This window comes from Mesoplodon densirostris, chromosome 19, assembly GCF_025265405.1.
Source record: "Mesoplodon densirostris isolate mMesDen1 chromosome 19, mMesDen1 primary haplotype, whole genome shotgun sequence".
NCBI classification, from domain to species: domain Eukaryota; kingdom Metazoa; phylum Chordata; class Mammalia; order Artiodactyla; family Ziphiidae; genus Mesoplodon; species Mesoplodon densirostris.
The window spans coordinates 44,632,576-44,652,421 of record NC_082679.1 but is presented as its reverse complement, the minus strand read 5'-3'; positions in this window follow the sequence as shown (position 1 = coordinate 44,652,421).

Below are 19,846 nucleotides of genomic sequence, written 5' to 3'. Positions count from 1 at the left end.
TGTTCAAGGCCTTTGGCATAAGGCAAAGGCATTGCTTGCTGAGCTATGTTATATGGACATCGTTGCAAGCAAGAGAGGAGGAGATATGTTTAGGCTGGACCTTTGGGCACATATTAAAAAGATCGGAGCCAGTGTAGACCTCTGCTGGCTCAAACAGCTGATGTCAGAAAATCATGCCAGAGGGTCCTCTGTGGGTGATAGCTGTATCACCCTAGTCCCCATGGCTTCTCACTTGCTTTCACTGCCAGCAAATTTTTGAAGAAACAGAGACTGTTTAATTCTTCTTGAAAGTACTAATATACAGTGACTATTACAAAACCTACGTCCTCACTGAGGAGAAAGTATTTCTTAGTATACTGAAAGTGAATCTTCCCGATTTGCCATCTGTTTGGAAAACAACAACCAAAGAAAGGATACTTTGGGTTTTTATCTCTTTCCTCAATACATTCATCCTCCAAGTATCCAAGTCCAAATAGTTCAATGTTGAAGACTCAAGAAAATTGTAAAGCAAGACAGTAAAAGTTATGCTATTGGGGATGTGATGGTTGTACTTGGAAATAGTCTAGGAATTGTTAAGGGGGATACCTGCAGTTTACATCTGGGAAAACACTGTAAGGATAGGAAAGAAAATACAACTGAGTTCAGTTTGTATTTGCTGGGTGGCTTCTCTGTGCCAGATGCTACAATAGGCTCTGGGGGCACAGGGAGAATTTAGGGAAGTTCTGGACTCCTAAGGTACTCTTTGATTTGTACGAAGTTGTATTTACACGTAATAATTTAATAATTTATTTATTAATTCAATAATTATTGTCATAGACAGGTGTCAAGGTGTTCTGAGAACACAGATTGGGTCCCTAAATCAAACTAGAGGCTCTGGATGGCTTTCTGATATTAACTGAGATCCAGTTTGAAAGATTACAAAGTACAAAGTTAGGACAGGTATTACAGGAGAAGGAACAGAATAAATAAGAACCTTATACAATGAAATAGTCTTTTGTATTTAGAGACCCATAGGTGGTTCAGTGTGACTGGGGTGAATTGTACAAGTCTGAAATTTCTACTCCCTAAATAAAAGAAGGACATTTTCCCAACTTCATCAGTGTGTGAAAGAAGAGATAGCGTGAGAAGAGGAATTTTTACAAGATGAATTTAGGAAAGTATATACTAGATGAATTAGACTAGCAGGTTTTAATTTTAGTATATTTATTAAATGTATATTAAAACAATATAAAGCAGCACAAAAACTGAAATTTTATAAAAATTATTGTTTAGAACAATAAAGCCATTAAAGTAAGAATAAGAGTTGATTAAGATAAAATTATTGAAACTATCAGGTGGGTAATCCAAATTGTGTTGGCCTAAAGTGTAATCTATCATGTTTAAGGAGGCAAAGAAATCAACGTTGGTTAGATATAAAAGAGTTAAGTTATTAAGTTTAGAGTTCAGAGAGAGCTTTGGAAGTAATAACAAAATAAGAAGAAGAATTTAGAGGGGGAGGAAGAGGAGGAGGGATAGGGAAGGGGAGGAGGAGAGGAGAAGAAGAAAAAGCAAAGAGAACTTACTAGTACTTGCATTCTTGCCATCATGAGCAAGAGCTGAGATAAAAACATAGTTGGAGTCTATTCATGTGGCACTGAATTCTCAGCAAAAACCAAGCAGAGCTGCACCCCTCCTGGTTTCCCAGACAACAGCCACCCTCCTCTATTATGCTAATGATATAATGATAAAAAAACACCATGTGTCTGTGATGGAAATTATAACAGAATGGAAGCCATTCTTGGTCTGTCTTGCTCCATGTGAAGAGGGTGTTGAAGGAGGGATTTTGGAGGTAATTGGGCAGCAATGTACGATGTGTGCAGTCTTGAGGGGAAAAGTCCACGTTGTGCATCAATGAGTTAATGGGGACTGCATGCTTGGGAGTTTGGGGTACTGTCTGTGGAGAAGATTCATTTACTATTTGTTGTCATTGCAAGTGGTATTAATGAACAAGAGCATATATTTACCCTGAAGCAAGGAGCTGCCATCAAGATCTGTCAATGGGAAATAGGCTCTGGAAATAAAAGGTGTCTGCTGGCCCTGATTCTGGCTTCATCACTTCTAGGCAGACAGCCCCCTCCTCTGCTCTGACTCCAGAAAAAAGTTCTACCTGGTGGGACCCTAGGCAGGGAAAATGAGGGTCTGGGTATTCCAGGTACTTTATTCTCCCCACCCACCTCCAGAAGCAATTAGCCAAATGAAACCAAATTACTATAGGGAAAGAACAATGATTTTCTTAACTTGTTCCTGGATGTAGATAGTATAAAAGTGGGTGAATTTCCAGTGCTTTTTATAATCTATTCTCAACATTGCATTTTAGTCTCATCTCTATTTCCCTATACAACCTATGCTTTAAAGCTGCCTTAGCTATTCCAATTTTGTGTTGAATCCCCTCACCCCTCTTCAGAATGTGAACTCTTTGGGGCAAAGATTCATTCTTCATCTATCTAGAGCACAATTCTGATATTATGCACATTTCAGTAAACGAGCATTTAGTAAACTTATTTCTTACAAAACATTTAGTATCTTCTATGTGTCAGGCCAATTGATAAGCAATTGGATGACTCAATAAATGCTTGACATGAGTTTATGAACTATAAAGATTCATTAAACATATAATAAAAGAATTTTAGTGTCATTAGCATATATATGCTAAGTCAGAAGAATGAATACAATTATCTAGGGAGAGAAAATTAAGGAAGGGATAAGGAAAGAAAGTGAAACAAAAAAAAGAAAATAGGGCCCTGGGGGATATCATCTTAAGGGGGTAGTATCTTGCTTGGAAAAATACAAAAAAGTGGCCAGAGAATTAAAAGAAGAAAAAGAAAGATAGGAGAAGAGATCGAAGGAATCGGGGATGGTTAATGGCATCCAACGCTGTATTGCACCTTTTTCATAAGAATGTGAACTCCTTGAAGGTGTACAAACTCCAGAGGGTCAGGACCAACCCATGCATTGTTCACTTACCCATGCTTTTCTAGAACCTAGCACAATTTCTTACATGGGACGAGCCCTCAATAAATGTTTATTTTTATTTGATACCGAGCACCAAGCACAGTGCCTGGCATATCATAGATGATTTTTCGTTGTTTAAGTGAAGAAGTAGTCAATTATTTTAGGAGTTGGAAATTGTCTCCTGCCAATTCTGCATTCATCATCTCCTTGAAAAATCTCAACTTCTAAGACTAGTGTGGTTTCTCTTCTTTCTGTTTATTTGCATCTTTGAGGAGCTGCACATCTCCATCAAATGAAAGGACCTTGGGAAATATAAAGGGTGGCAACCCTCGAAATAATTCCCTTTAAAGCAGCATTTTCTGAACATGTGGAATAAGAGTCATGTGAGATATTAAAAAAAAAAAAAAAGAAAAGCCACGGTCCATTCCGTTTGGGAAACTGTAGCTACTAGGGTGTGATGTAGAATAAAATCAGACAGGACCCTCCCTCATATGGTGCTTAGAATCTTGTAGGGAAGACAAAATTAGTCTACCGTTCTTGCACAAAAAATATTAAATTGCAATAAATTAATATTAAATATTAAATTGTAACTGTGAGGCTATGAAAAGATACAAGCAGATGTGCTCTAGTAATTCTTTTATCTCTCTTTGGCTTTTAAAATGTAATCTAGCCCACTAAAGGCGCTGAGAATCCCTGGGATGCAAGTATTCCTTACACGTCTCCACCAGCACAGCACATCCACCTGCAATGTGGAACTCAGCTCTGACTTGATTTCTGAACACCTGGGAAGCCCGAGGAACATAGCTGTGCCTGGGCCCCTCTCAGAACAAATAAACTAGAATCTCTGAGAGAGGAACCCAGGTGACTCATGTGTGCAGCTAGGGTGAAAAACCTCTTCTCAACGTTAATGGAGTTTGGCACAGGGATTTCCCCCATTAAATTCACCCGGAAGTAACAGCCTGGACAGCTCTGCTCTCACTGCTGTGGCTTAATATGACCCTCGTCCCTGCATTGTTTTCAGTGCCCATCAGCATGCGTTGCCTGCTGTGTCTCCATCGTGGGGACACCATGAATACTTGCTAAGTAAAAAAGTAGCATTTCTGTCATACTTAATAAGAAAAACAATGTATTAATTAACACAGTTTTTGAAATTTTGGTGAGAATCACAAATACGATGCATAAATATAGTACAAAGAAGGAAAATGTCATGCGTTACAGATGTCATGTCTTATAGATTATTTGCACACAGTCCAAATAATTAAATAGAACCTACTGAATGACATTAATATTTGGTCTCAATTTTTTTTAAATCTGAAATTGAAATGAGTCTTACTATCATGTGTCTATTTAATGTGGTTATATTTTAAGTTGTTATTAAATCAGTGGTGTATTTTACAATGTAAGCTATCTTAGGTTTTAGTAAAATGTCACTCAAGTCAGTAAATGCTTATTATATTGGCTGACTGCAATATAAATAAAATCAATTGCTTTTCTGTAAAGAGCAGTAATCTGTTAGATGATAAAAACAAAAAGTTAAATCCCATTTTCAATACTGAAAACAAAATACTTTTACAGTAAATATAACACAAAATATTTGTGATCTATTTGGAATATAATATATAAAAGGAGCCTCGTATAAAAGAGGAAAACTCTACGTTTCTGCATGAGAAAATGGAACAATATAAAAATTGCTTTTCCAGGTTAATTTGAGATGTAGATGTGGCTGACTAAAACGTAGTGATTCATTTATCCATTCATAAAATATTTCTGAGCCCTTAATAGATGCCGTATTCTATGCTGAGTGCTGAGGATTCAATGGGAGAAATCCAGGTGGGTCCCCACAGAGTTTAAAATCTGGAATCTTTAATATAAAAATTATGAAATAGATGAATACATATAATTTTCAAATATTTATACATTTAACTAAATAATAACAAAAATACAAGAGGCTTATTCTCCTGGAAGAGTCAACAAGTATGTCTATCAAGTATTATTTTGATAAAGAATTCTCCAGCAGAAAGTCTTTGCTGATAGCAATAAAAAGTAAAGGTATGCTTCCCCTTTCAACAAACATGAGAATCTAGACCAAAGTTACAGAATAGAAGTCCAAGGAAAACATCTGGTTACATATATGGAATTTCATAGTAATAGGGTAGAGAATAACCATTTAACAAATGATGCAGGGAAAACTGGTTAGCTATTGAAAAATAAAAATTCGGGGACTTCCGGGGAAGATGGCGGAAGAGTAAGACGCAGAGATCACGTTCCTCCCCACAGATACACCAGAAATACAGCTACACGAGGAACAACTCCTACAGAACACCTACTGAACGCTGGCAGAAGACCCCAGACCTCCCAAAAGGCAAGAAACTCCCCCACGTACCTGGGTAGGGCAAAGCGGAGAGATTCCCGCACAGAGGATCGGTGACGAGCGGCACTCAACAGCCCGAGAGGCTTGTCTGCTCGCCCGCAGGGGCGGGCGGTGCTGGAAGCTGAGGCTCGGGCTTCGGTCAGAGCGCAGGGAGAGGACTGGGGCTGGCGGCGAGAACTCAGCCTGAAGGAGGCTAATGCGCCACAGCTAGCCGGGAGGGAGTCCGGGAAAACTCTGGCGCTGCCGAAGAGGCAAGAGACTTTTTCTTCCCTCTTGGTTTCCTGGTGCGCGAGGAGAGGGGATTAAGAGCGCTGCTTAAAGGAGGCCCACAGACGGGCGCGAGTCGCGGCTGAAAGCGCGGAGCCCAGAGACGGGCGTGGGACGCTGGGGCTGCTGCTGCCACCGCCAAGAAGCCTGTGTGTGAGCGCGGGTCACTGTCCACGCCACCCTTCCGGGAGCCTGTGCAGCCCGCCACTGCCGGGGTCCCGGGATCCAGGGGCGGCTTCCCTGGGAGAGCGCACGGCACGCCTCGGGCTAGTGCAACGTCACGCCGACCTCTGCCGCTGCAGGCTCGCCCCGCACTCCATGCCCCTCCCTCCCGCCCAGCCTGAGTGAGCCAGAGTCCCCGAAGCGGCTGCTCCTTTAACCCTGTCCTGTCTGAGCGAAGAACAGACGCCCTCCGGCGACCTACACGCAGAGGCGGGGCCAAATCCAAAGCTGAGCCCCGGGAGCTGTGAGAACAAAGAAGAGAAAGGGAAACCTCTCCCAGCAGCCTCAGAAGCAGCGGATTAAAGCTCCACAATCAACTTGATGTACCCTGCATCTGAATACATGAATAGACAACAAATCATCCCAAATTGAGGAGCCAGGAGTCAGTGCTGTGCCTCTGAGGTGGGAGAGCCAACTTCAGGACACTGGTCCACAAGAGACCTCCCAGCTCCACATAATATCAAACGGCGAAAATCTTCCAGAGATCTCCATCTCAACACCAGCACCCAGCTTCACTCAACGACCAGCAAGCTACAGTGCTGGACACCCTATGCCAAACAACTAGCAAGACAGGAACACAACACCACCCATTAGCAGAGAGGCTGCCTAAAATCATAAAAAGTCTGCAGACACCCCAAAACACACCACCAGACGTGGACCTGCCCACCAGAAAGACAAGATCCAGCCTCATCCACCAGAACACAGGCACTAGTCCCCTCCACCAGGAAGCCTACACAACCCACTAAACCAACCTTAGCCATTGGGGACAGACACCAAAAACAACAGGAACTACGAACCTGCAGCCTGCAAAAAGGAGACCCCAAACACAGTAACATAAGCAAAATGAGAAGACAGAAAAACACACAGCAGGAGAAGGAGCAAGATAAAAACCCACCAGACCTAACAAATGAAGAGGTAATAGGCAGTCTACCTGAAAAAAGAATTCAGAATAATGATAGTAAAGAAGATCCAAGATGCTATTTCCAAGATCCAAAATCTTGGAAATAGAATAGACAAAATTCAAGAAACAGTTAACAAGGACCTAGAAGAACTAAAGATGAATCAAGCATCGATTAAAAACACAATAAATGAAATAAAAAATACTCTAGATGGGATCAATAGCAGAATAACTGAGGCAGAAGAACGGATAAGTGAGGTGGAAGATAAAATAGTGGAAATAACTGCTGCAGAGCAAAATAAAGAAAAAAGAATGAAAAGAACAGAGGACAGTCTCAGAGACCTCTGGGACAACACTAAACGCACCAACATTCGAATTATAGGGGTTCCAGAAGAAGAAGAGAAAAAGAAAGGGACTGAGAAAATATTTGAAGAGATTATAGTTGAAAACTTCCCTAATATGGGAAAGGAAATAGTTAATCAAGTCCAGGAGGCACAGAGAGTCCCATACAGAATAAATCCAAGGAGAAATACGCCAAGACACATATTAATCAAACTGTCAAAAATTAAACACAAAGAAATCATATTAAAAGCAGCAAGGCAAAAACAACAAATAACACACAAGGGAATCCCCATCAGGATAACAGCTGATCTCTCAGCAGAAACTCTACAAGCCAGAAGGGAGTGGCAGGACATAATTAAAGTGATGAAGGAGAAAAACCTGCAACCAAGATTACTCTACCCAGCAAGGATCTCATTCAGCTTTGATGGAGAAATTAAAACGTTTACAGACAAGCAAAAGCTGAGAGAGTTCAGCACCACCAAACCAGCTTTACAATAAATGCTAAAGGAACTTCTCTAGGCAAGAAACACAACAGAAGGAAAAGACCTACAATAACAAACCCAAAACAATTAAGAAAATGGGAATAGGAACATACATATCGATAATTACCTTAAATGTAAATGGACTAAATGCTCCCACCAAAAGACACAGATTGGCTGAATGGATACAAAAACAAGACCCATATATATGCTGTCTACAAGAGACCCACTTCAGACCTAGAGACACAGACTGAAAGTAAGGGGATGGAAAAAGATATTCCATGCAAATGGAAACCAAAAGAAAGCTGGAGTAGCAATTCTCATATCAGACAAAATAGACTTTAAAATAAAGACTACTAGAAGAGACAAAGGACACTACATAATGATCAAGGGATCGATCCAAGAAGAAGATATAACAATTGTAAATATTTATTCACCCAACATAGGACCACCTCAATACATAAGGCAAATACTAACAGCCATAAAAGGAGAAATCGACAGTAACACAATCATAGTAGGGGACTTTAACACCCCACTTTCACCAATGGACAGATCATCCAAAATGAAAATAAATAAGGAAACACAAGCTTTAAATGATACATTAAACAAGATGGACTTAATTGATATTTACAGGACGTTCCATCCAAAAACAACAGAATACACATTTTTCTCAAGTGCTCATGGAACATTCTCCAGGATAGATCATATCTTGGGTCACAAATCAAGCCTTGGTAAATTTAAGAAAATTGAAATTGTATCAAGTATCTTTTCTGATGACAATGCTATGAGACTAGATATCAATTACAGGAAAAGAGCTGTAAAAAATACAAACATATGGACGACGCCAAACAATACACTACTTAATAACGAAGTGATCGCTGAAGAAATCAAAGAGGAAATTAAAAAATACCTAGAAACAAATGACAGTGGAGACACGAGGACCCAAAACCTATGGGATGCAGCAAAAGCAGTTCTAAGAGGGAAGTTTATAGCAATACAATCCTACCTTAAGATACAGGAAACATCTCGAATAAACAACCTAACCTTGCACCTAAAGCAATTAGAGAAAGAAGAACAAAAACATCCCAAAGTTAGCAGAAGGAAAGAAATCATAAAAATCAGATCAGAAATAAATGAAAAAGAAATGAAGGAAATGATAGCAAAGATCAATAAAACTAAAAGCTGGTTCTTTGAGAAGATAAACAAAATTGAGAAACCATTAGCCAGACTCATCAAGAAAAAAAGGGAGAAGACTCAAATCAATAGAATTAGAAATGAAAAAGGAGAAGTAACAACTGACACTGCAGAAATACAAAAGATCATGAGAGATTACTACAAGCAACTCTATGCCAATAAAATGGACAACCTGGAAGAAATGGACAAATTCTTAGAAATGCACAACCTGCCAAGACTGAATCAGGAAGAAATAGAAAATATGAATAGACCAATCACAAGCACTGAAATTGAAACTGTGATTAAAAATCTTCCAACAAACAAAAGCCCAGGACCAGGTGGCTTCACAGGCGAATTCTATCAAACATTTAGAGAAGAGCTAACACCCATCCTTCTCAAAGTCTTCCAAACAATATCAGAGGAAGGAACACTCCCAAACTCATTCTACGAGGCCACCATCACCTTGATACCAAAACCAGGCAAGGATGTCACAAAGAAAGAAAACTACAGGCCAATATCACTGATGAACATAGATGCAAAAATCCTCAACAAAATACTAGCAAACAGAATCCAACAGCACATTAAAAGGATCATACACCATGATCAAGTGGGGTTTATTCCAGGAATGCAAGAATTCTTTAATATATGCAAATCAATCAACGTGATACACCATATTAACAAATTGAAGGAGAAAAACCATATGATCATCTCAATAGATGCAGAGAAAGCTTTCGACAAAATTCAACACCCATTTATGATAAAAACCCTGCAGAAAGTAGGCATAGAGGGAAATTTCCTCAACATAATAAAGGCCATATATGACAAACCCACAGCCAACATCATCCTCAATGGTGAAAAACTGAAACCATTTCCACTAAGATCAGGAACAAGACAAGGCTGCCCACTCTCACCACTCTTATTCAACATAGTTTTGGAAGTTTTAGCCACAGCAATCAGAGAAGAAAAGGAAATAAAAGGAATCCAAATCGGAAAAGAAGAAGTAAAGCTGTCACTGTTTGCAGATGACATGATACTATACATAGAGAATCCTAAAGATGCTACCAGAAAACTACTAGAGCTAATCAATGAATTTGGTAAAGTAGCAGAATACAAAATTAATGCACAGTAATCTCTGGCATTCCTATATACTAATGATGAAAAATCTAAAAGTGAAATCAAGGAAACACTCCCATTTACCATTGCAACAAAAAGAATAAAATATCTAGGAATAAACCTACCTAAGGAGACAAAAGACCTGTATGCAGAAAATTATAAGACACTGATGAAAGAAATAAAAGATGATACAAATAGATGGAGAGATGTACCACGTTCTTGGATTGGAAGAATCAACATTGTGAAAATGACTCTACTACCCAAAGCAATCTACAGATTCAATGCAATCCCTATCAAACTACCACTGGCATTTTTCACAGAACTAGAACAAAAAATTTCACAATTTGTATGGAAACACAAAAGACCCCGAATAGCCAAAGCAATCTTGAGAACGAAAAATGGAGCTGGAGGAATCAGGCTCCCTGACTTCAGACTATACTACAAAGCTACAGTAATCAAGACAGTATGGTACTGGCATAAAAACAGAAAGATAGATCAATGGAACAGGATAGAAAGCCCAGAGATAAACCCACGGACATATGGTCACCTTATCTTTGATAAAGGAGGCAGGAATGTACAGTGGAGAAAGGACAGTCTCTTCAATAAGTGGTGCTGGGAAAACTGGATAGGGACATGTAAAAGTATGAGATTAGATCACTCCCTAACACCATACACAAAAATAAGCTCAAAATGGATTAAAGACCTAAATGTAAGGCCAGAAACTATCAAACTCTTAGAGGAAAACATAGGCAGAACACTCTATGACATAAATCACAGCAAGATCCTTTTTGACCCACCTCCTAGAGAAATGGAAATAAAGACAAAAATAAACACATGGGACCTAATGAAACTTAAAAGCTTTTGCACAGCAAAGGAAACCATAAACAAGACCAAAAGACAACCCTCAGAATGGGAGAAAATATTTGCAAATGAAGCAACTGACAAAGGATTAATCTCCAAAATTTATAAGCAGCTCATGCAGCTCAATAACAAAAAAACAAACAATCCAATCCAAAAATGGGCAGAAGACCTAAATAGACATTTTTCCACAGAAGATATACAGACTGCCAACAAACACATGAAAGGATGCTCAACATCTTTACTCATTAGAGAAATGCAAATCAAAACTACAATGAGATATCATCTCACACCAGTCAGAATGGCCATCATCAAAAAATCTAGAAACAATAAATGCTGGAGAGGGTGTGGAAAAAAGGGAACACTCTTGCACTGCTGGTGGGAATGTGAATTGGTACAGCCACTATGGAGAACGGTATGGAGGTTCCTTAAAAAACTACAAATAGAACTACCATATGACCCAGCAATCCCACTACTGGGCATATACCCATAATTCAAAAAGAGTCATGTACCAAAATGTTCATAGCAGCCCTATTTACAATAGCCCGGAGATGGAAACAACCTAAGTGTCCATCATCGGATGAATGGATAAAGAAGATGTGGCACATATATACAATGGAATATTACTCAGCCATAAAAAGAAATGAAATTGAGCTATTTGTAATGAGGTGGATGGACCTAGAGTCTGTCATACAGAGTGAAGTAAGTCAGAAAGAGAAAGACAAATACTGTATGCTGACACATATATATGGAATTTAAGAAAAAAAAATGTCATGAAGAACATAGGGTAAGACAGGAATAAAGACATAGACCTACTAGAGAATGGACTTGAGGATATGGGGAGGGGAAAGGGTAAGCTGTGACAAAGCGAAAGAGCGGCATGGACATATATACACTACCAAACGTAAGGTAGATAGCTAGTGGGAAGCAGCCGCATAGCACAGGGAGATCAGCTCGGTGCTTTGTGACCGCCTGGAGGGGTGGGATAGGGAGGGTGGGAGGGAGACGCAAAAGGGAGGGGATATGTTAACATATGCATATGTATAACTGATTAAATTTGTTATAAAGCAAAAAAATAAAATAAAAAATTTTAAAAATATAAAAATAAAAATAAAAACAAAACAAAACAAAAAATAAAAATTAATTTATACCCACATTTTATAGCATATGCCAAAATGAACAATAAATGGATTTGTAAATATATGTATGTATACACAGATGCTCATATATATGTAATAAAATAAAATAGAACTAGTTAGATCTTATGAAGCATAACAACACCCTAAGCTTTAAATCAATAGGGAAAATCAGAAAGGAAGAGATGAATTCAATATTGTACAAATTTTTAATATTCTTGTATTGGAAAATAATATGATAGAAAATTAAAAAATACAAAGCCATAAAAAAACACTGACACCAAATATAACTGACATAGTATGACCTTTCTATCTCATGAAGAACTAGCTCACACAATTTGATGATGAAAAATATCATATCCCCAACAGAAATAGAAAGAAAAGGTAAAATTCACGTGAGAGGAAATACATTTAGGTTTAACAGACACATTCTGTTCAGATCATCATAGAAATGTATAGTAAAGCCTTTAAATGCATAATCTATATATATTAATAGAAACCAGGGCAACATTACTGTGAAATATCTATACTTAAAATGTGGTGGTTTCGGTGTAATTGAAAAGCCATTTGACAAGACCCATTAACCATTACCCTCTTTCACCTGACCTATGGCTTACATTATTAAGGCACTGTTAATTCTGCTTCCAAAATATACCTTGGATCTGGCCAATTCTCTCCATTTCTCCTTCCACTGCCTTAGCTTTAAGCCACATCAAGTCTTGTTTGGAAGACTGTGTAAGCATCCTCTCTGACCACCCTATTTTGACTCCTCCTTATTCTGTACCCTGAAGACAGCAGGATCACTATAAAACACAAACTGCACTAAGTTATTCTTCTGGGCTCCATTGGCTTCTTATTGTATCTAGAATCAGTTTCATACTCTTAGTTGAGACCCACGAGCTGCAGCATAATCTGGCTCTCCTTGGTCTTCAGCCTCATTTCCTGCTGCTCTTCTTCCCTCACATTGCCTTGCCACTCTATCCTCTTTTTATTTTCTTTCCAGCTGCAAGATCTCCTTTGAACATGCTGTTCCCTCTACCATGGATGCTGTTCTCTCTTTTCCTGGCCAGGATGCCTTCTCCTCATCCTTGAGATCTTGCATGCCTGTCCTTCCTTCAGCAGAGACTCTAACTCCATGTCTCCATCAAACCACCAACTCCCTGCTCCTACCCGACTCCCATCCTTCACCATCCTCTTCTTTGCAGTGCATGCAAATAGTGATTATTCACTTGCTCTCTGTTCTTGTCAATCTCTTCACTAAATTCCAGGTTTCACGAGTGCAGAGTCTATTTCGTTCTCTATCCTTAGAACCATGCACAGAGCCATGTACATAGTTCATCAGTACATGATAACTATTTGGAGACTAGATGAATTAATGAATATATAAAGGAACAAATGAATGAAATCTCTCTGCCCTCAGTACTCTCATCTTTCCATTTCCACACTGGCTTTCCACCCAGAGTTATCTTCACAATATGACTATGTTCTGTTTTATTTTAAGCATGTCAATGATTGCTTGTTGCAACTCAAGAGAAAGTGCAAATCCTTTAACAGGTATAGTAGTTTCTTAGGACTGTTGTGACAAACTATGTGGCAAGGCTGAAAATATTTATAATGTATTTTGGGCATAAAAAACAAAATTATACCCACATTATGAATTCAACTATGCAAAATGTGCATGGATATAGTGAAGGGCTCAAATGAAATATGGAAAGATCGAAACTTCACATGCCAAAGTGGGGGAATTAGGTGGGTAATATTGTGGATTTTTTCTTCTATTTCTTTTAGTGTTGTCCTAATGTCATTTGTATAATTGAACCATTTGGGGGCATAACCCTCATGAGATGAGGAATTCACCTATTTGAATTTCACCAAAATACAAACTTAGGTCTGTTTCCTGGCTATTAGAAGTGGAAATGCCTGTCTTAGGCTTTGCCTTGAGATGATGATGATGATGATGATAATGATTTTCAAGAGAAAAGAGTACAAATAAAGTAATACAGATGATCCTAATTTTGGAGGACCTTAGCCAAATTCATTTACTCTACCATGTCCTTATTTTCATCTTCTATGAAATACAGAAAGTTGGACTAAAAATTGTTTTTCTTTTTCTCCTCACGAATCCCATCAACATATCTATTACTCCATACATAACTCTTTACTCACTGAGTTGTTTACTGTCTTAAGTCCACTGGCTGGTGGACCATTGCAGAAGTGCTTCTCAACGTTGCTTGCATATTAGCTTTGTCTGGAGAGATTTGAAAAATACTGATGCCCAGTCTCTCCCCAACCTTATGTTTTGTGATATAATTGACTAGGGAGTAGAAGCAGCTGCCAATCTTTTAAAGCTCCCTGGCAGTCAGAGTTGAGATCCGCTCTCCTGCAGGGAAGGATGTGATTCTGAGCCACCACTATCTGTGCACACTTCTCAAGGGGAAATGGAGGGATGTGCAGGTCTGCATTTGCTTAGCTTAACCATGCAAGTGTTAAAGAGGCGTGTTCTTGGCATGGTTGTTAAAAGTGCGTTTCAGGAGCTATATCATCTTTCAGGTCTCAATTAATATTTGCTATCTGTAAGGTAAACTTCTCCAACCACCTCATCTAAAGTCCATCCTCATTTCTCTCTGTCACAGAATCCTCTTCATCACAGGCCTGACACCATTTTGTAACGAGGACCAACCACAGGAGTAGAGTCAACAGGGAGAAGAAACACCAGAACTCTTCCTTCCTGAGAGTGGAAATAGGTCAGGCCAACCGCTTATACTGCCTAAGAGACCTTTAGGTAACCCAGGAAGGACGACATTAATGTGACACCTTTTAGATACCTAAGAGAAACGTGTCAGAGACATGAGTGTTGCTTCTAATCAAAGAGGGATTCTTTTTTCCCTTCTTCATAGATTTTAGGTGTTTTCTCTACTGAGTACATGTTACTTTAATAAACAGCAAAATAACATTAGTAATAATAATATGTTTTCCTTCAGAAAAAAGTGCTGATGCTAGTCACAAGTGGGTTTGGCTTAAAAACAACTGTGAAGATGACTTTGGGGGAAGAGCAGAGTAGCTACACTCACCCATCCCCCAAGTTCCTTTCAAAATCTAACATCAATAGTCTAACACTCCTAAATATTTGCCTTTGCAATTTTATTGCTTTCACCCAATAAACTCAGTTTCTATAATTTCTCAGTTCCGCAGAATTTAAAATGTGTTTCTCTCTTTTAGCCGAAATCAGGTCAATTTTATTGGCTCTTAAAAATAGGTAGGTAGTTGGTTAGCAAGAGCATGAAAAGGTATCAAATGACTCCAGGTCTATGGAAATAGCTTTAAATAGATTCCAAGTTTATGGGAAGAGTGAACCTCAACCATGCTGACTGCAGCAGAAAGTGGAAATTAAGTCTTCCCTGAGGCTGGTTGACTGTTTAATACAATTTTTAATGATGAAACATCTTTAAATTAGGAGGAGTAAGGCTATTTTGACCACAGAGGGAAATATATAATGTAAACCCCTGAAAGTATGAAGAGTGAAAGTGAATTGAATAAGGAAAGATGAGAAGCAAAATAGCATCTCAAATCCTAAGATGATAAAAGTCCGGCCTCCCGGGATCCGTTTTCAAAAGTGTCCTCTACAATAACACCCATCCCTGAACAGCAGCAGTGTTTGCAAATAGGTCCCAATTACATGACTTGATTACAGATTCGACCTAGTGTGGTATGCAGCAACTAAACTTGACGCCCTTTCTCCTACATCCCTGTCCTTGCAGCACTGGATAAAGGGCAGCTCCACAGAATTGCAAATACTTTTCTCTTGGGCAGGAAAATAGGAGCAACACATCTGCAAAGTGATGAATGTTACAGGAAGTGTGCAAGGGAGAGAGGTTTACTGCTTTCTCATCTCACTTGGATGACACAGTTGCTGACACTACCAGTGTGTGTGTTTGGTTTCGTTTTTGCAGTTTCATCCAAATGCGTATACCTCCAAAAAGCATTATATACACATTATTTGTAATACATATTTAAGGCAAGGGTTTGCTTTTGTTCTTCCAGATCACAGCTGACCTTTCCAGCAGCAGCACATGAAAACACACCCCCTTTAAAGGAGAGGAAACAAAACCACAGAATTTAGAGTCCTTACTTGTTTGTAAGAAAAGTAAACTAAAAGGCCAATCTCCCGACTCCTAAATTAGTGCTCTTTCCATTAAACAGCGCTTCGTAAACACTAATATGCATATGAATCACATGGGGGTCTTGCTTAAATGCTGATTCTGGTTAAGCAGGTCTAGAGTGAGGCCTGAGATTCTGTATATCTAAGAAGCTCTGATGCTGCTGGACCATGCAGCACACTTTGAGAAGCTAAGTATTAAATCACAGTAGCCAGCCAGAGCACATTACTTAATCATACTTTGGCCTGAACATGCTGCAGTGCGCTAGCTTTTTTCCAGGATAATTTTTCTTTCTTCTGGTGAAAGAGTTCTAATTAAGGTAAGGAGAAAATAAAGAAATGGGAGGAAAATAAGGTTTCTGAAGTACTTAATACGTGCCGAGTGTTGTGTTGGGGAGGAAGAAAACTTTCCTCTGCCCTTTGAGGCTCTTCTGGCTGGTCTAAGCATTAAACAGATGTGAGACAGGTTAACAGGAGAAAACCGAATTTAATTTCATACATATGGGACTCTCACGTACATGAGAGGGTCAGAGACAGGTAAAATGAGGTCTGTATGCCATCTCGAGCTAAGGAATGGGACCGGGGCTGCCAAAGAACAGACGAGTCATTCACAGGATGAAAAGAAGAGGAGCAGACGTTTGGAAACTAGATGTTTTTCCTGCCATACAGATGAGACAACTTAGATAAAATTTATCTACGCTAATAACTCTCTTCTGGGAAAAATCCCCATTTTGAATTCTTCTAGATAGTTAAGGGAAGGGCAGTAGTTTCTCTTGAAAGCACAGTCTCAATTGGTTTTAGATCAAAATAATCCTCATGCGAAAGTGGTACACTTTGGTGAGGCTTGTTCTGAACCCCTACAATTGTACTGTGGCTGACATATGTTTGTCCATTATATCACTCAATTCTCACTGAAACAAAGTATCATTTTCTCTTTTATATCCACCACGAAATATCTTCAGAGACATCAGGGGGCTTCCCCAAGGAAACCCACAAAAGTAACAGAACAGGGGTCTGACTCAGTTCTTCTGACCTAGAATCCTACCTGTGGTTTATATTACAGCATAGTAAAGGTGGCATCTTTGAACTAATTAAAACGTACCTTGAGTCCTTGTTTGTTTTTTAATGGATTTTAATATTTCCGAGACTGAAGGTGTGTGATGCTTACAACAGCTGCTTCACTGGTGTCTCCTTATCCTGACACAGGAGTCCTCAGCTTGGAGGAGGCATAGGGAAGGTTTGCAATGCTGTCCTAAGATGTAATTTTGGATGGATACCAAAATAACTTTTACTTTCATTCCTCCTATGTGGAAGATGACAACCTTTGAAAAGTTGGAGCCCAAAGAAATGTAAATACAGCTTATTCAGGCCCGACGTTTCAAAAGAGGTCACCCCCACCAGCAGTACCAGCCCTGGTCTATTATCAGGTTTTCTGTCATTCATGTTGATTAAGGTTGATAAACAGTGCTAAGCACTGGGGGTAGATCAGAGGGCACAAAGAGAGATGTAGCTGACTTGAAAAGGACTGTGTTTCCTCCCTCTGAGGATAGCCCATCCTCCCTCTATCCCTTTGCTTCCAAAGAGGAAATACTGTTCTTTCAGAGAGAGAGCAAGCAATCGCAGAGTTCTGCTAGAATGTCAATGGAGGGGACAGTTAACGAAGCTATGGAGCCTGCTGGGTGGAAGAGCAGCCACTTGCATCATGTGGCTCCCACTGTGATCCCCATTGCATTCCCTGAGACTCGTCCTAGATGGGTTTGAAGTTTGTGCAAAAGGAGACGGGGGATGCACAAAGCTTTTATGGGATAAGGGAAGTGTTTTTGCCAGTGCTGTCTCACCTCTATCCTACTCGTGCCCTGCCGTATCCCAGTATAATTCTGACACTAATTCCAGTGTGTGAGGGTTTTCCCCCACCAACAAACGATTCTCCAACCTCAGCTGGGTGCCCTACAATTCAAATCAATTCTGACACTGTCTCCTTGGACATAGTGCCAGATCTCACAGGTTAAGGGTTCAGTCCTGTAAGGCTGTCCTCCCCGCCCCCGACTTTAGATACCAATCCGAAGTCCAAATTGTCACCTGTGCTTCTGACAGACTGGCTATAGATTGAAGGTTCTAATAACCTCCTCCTTGAGTTTGATTAATTGGCTAGAATGGCTCATGGGACTCAGAGAAACATTTTACTTACTAGATTATTGGTTTACTATAAAAGGATATAACTCAGGAACAGCTAGATGGAAGGATGTATAGAGCAAGGTATGGGTCAAGGAGCCTCCATGTTCTCTCCGGGCATGTCACTCTCCCCACATCTCCAAGTGTTCACCAACCTGGAAGCTCTCCGAACCTAATCCTTTTAGGTTCTAAGGAGGCTTCATTACACTGGCATGATTGATTAAATCATCAGCCATTAGGGAGTGATTCAACCTCCCTCTCCCTTCCCCAGAGGTCAGGGAGTGGGATTGAAATTTCCAACCTTCTAATCACTTGGTTGGTTCTCCTGGCAACCAATCCTCTTTCTTAGGTGGGATCCAAAAGCCACCTCTCTCATACAACAAAAGACACCTTTGTTGCTCTCATCACTTAGGAAATTCCAAGAGTTTTGGGAACTCTGTGACAGAAAAGGGAACAAAGACCAAATATATATTTCCTGTTATAAATCACATATCACATTCAGCACTGGTGACAACCCCATGGGCCATGGTATCCATGTTCTTTCCCCTGCCTGAAAGAACAGCGTACTTCCTTTTAGGTCCAGCATTCTGCTCCCTCCTTATTGACTATAAGGCAAGAGCCTCCCATGAAAGCCAAGGACCCTGTGTGTTGGGGAACAGTCCTGCCTCCTTCTGATTTGGGTAATCTCTGCTCTCTTTCTTCCCTGCTTTCCCTGTAAAACACACAGCATTTTCTTTTCAGTACTTAGGACTAAACTTTGGACTCAAGCAACTGTTTTCTGTCTTACAAAATTTCCAAGGCAAGAAAATTAAAAGGGAAGAAAAACTACAGGGAAGACAGACTCAAATTTGTACCTCAATAAATTATAACAGCAATTAATATTCTTTTAGTTTGCTTGTTTTCCCCTAAGAAGCACAGTTATGAAATATGGCAAAGGCACTGGATACATACAGGCTCAGATTCAATGTCCCAAAACATAACAGAACAGCTGTATGAATTGGTTTCCTCTATTGCAAAATAAGTCTAATCATAGTCACCACTTCAGGTTGGCATAAGGATTATGCCCAAAGTTCTAACACTGCACTGTCTCAGAGTACCCAATAAATTGGATCTTCACGGCCTAGGATGTGCTTAATCAAACCAGAAAGAAAATATACTCCAGAGAAATAATGCTATTTATACCTATCACATTCAGAGAGGTTTGAAAGGAAACTTAACACCAATTTGAAATACTCAGTCTATAACATTCTAAAGTGAGATTAACCCTCAGACTGATGTCCACCAATTCTAATGGTTTTAAAAAAGAAAGAAGGGCCTCCCTGGTGGCGCAAGTGGTTGAGAGTCCGCCTGCCGATGCAGGGGATACGGGTTCGTGCCCCGGTCTGGGAGGATCCCATATGCCGCGGAGCGGCTGGGCCCGTGAGCCATGGCCGCTGAGCCTGCGCGTCCGGAGCCTGTGCTCCGCAATGGGGGAGGCCACAACAGTGAGAGGCCCGCATACCGCAAAAAAAAAAAAAAAAAAAAGAAAGAAAATAAAAGATTGTAGTAGAGTTCATGGTTAAATTAATTTTTGAGTTCTTTCTTCTAAATATAAAGAAGTTCAATTCTATCATATAAAATATAGACTGTATTTCCCAGTCATTTCTGTACTATGATAAACAGAGGATG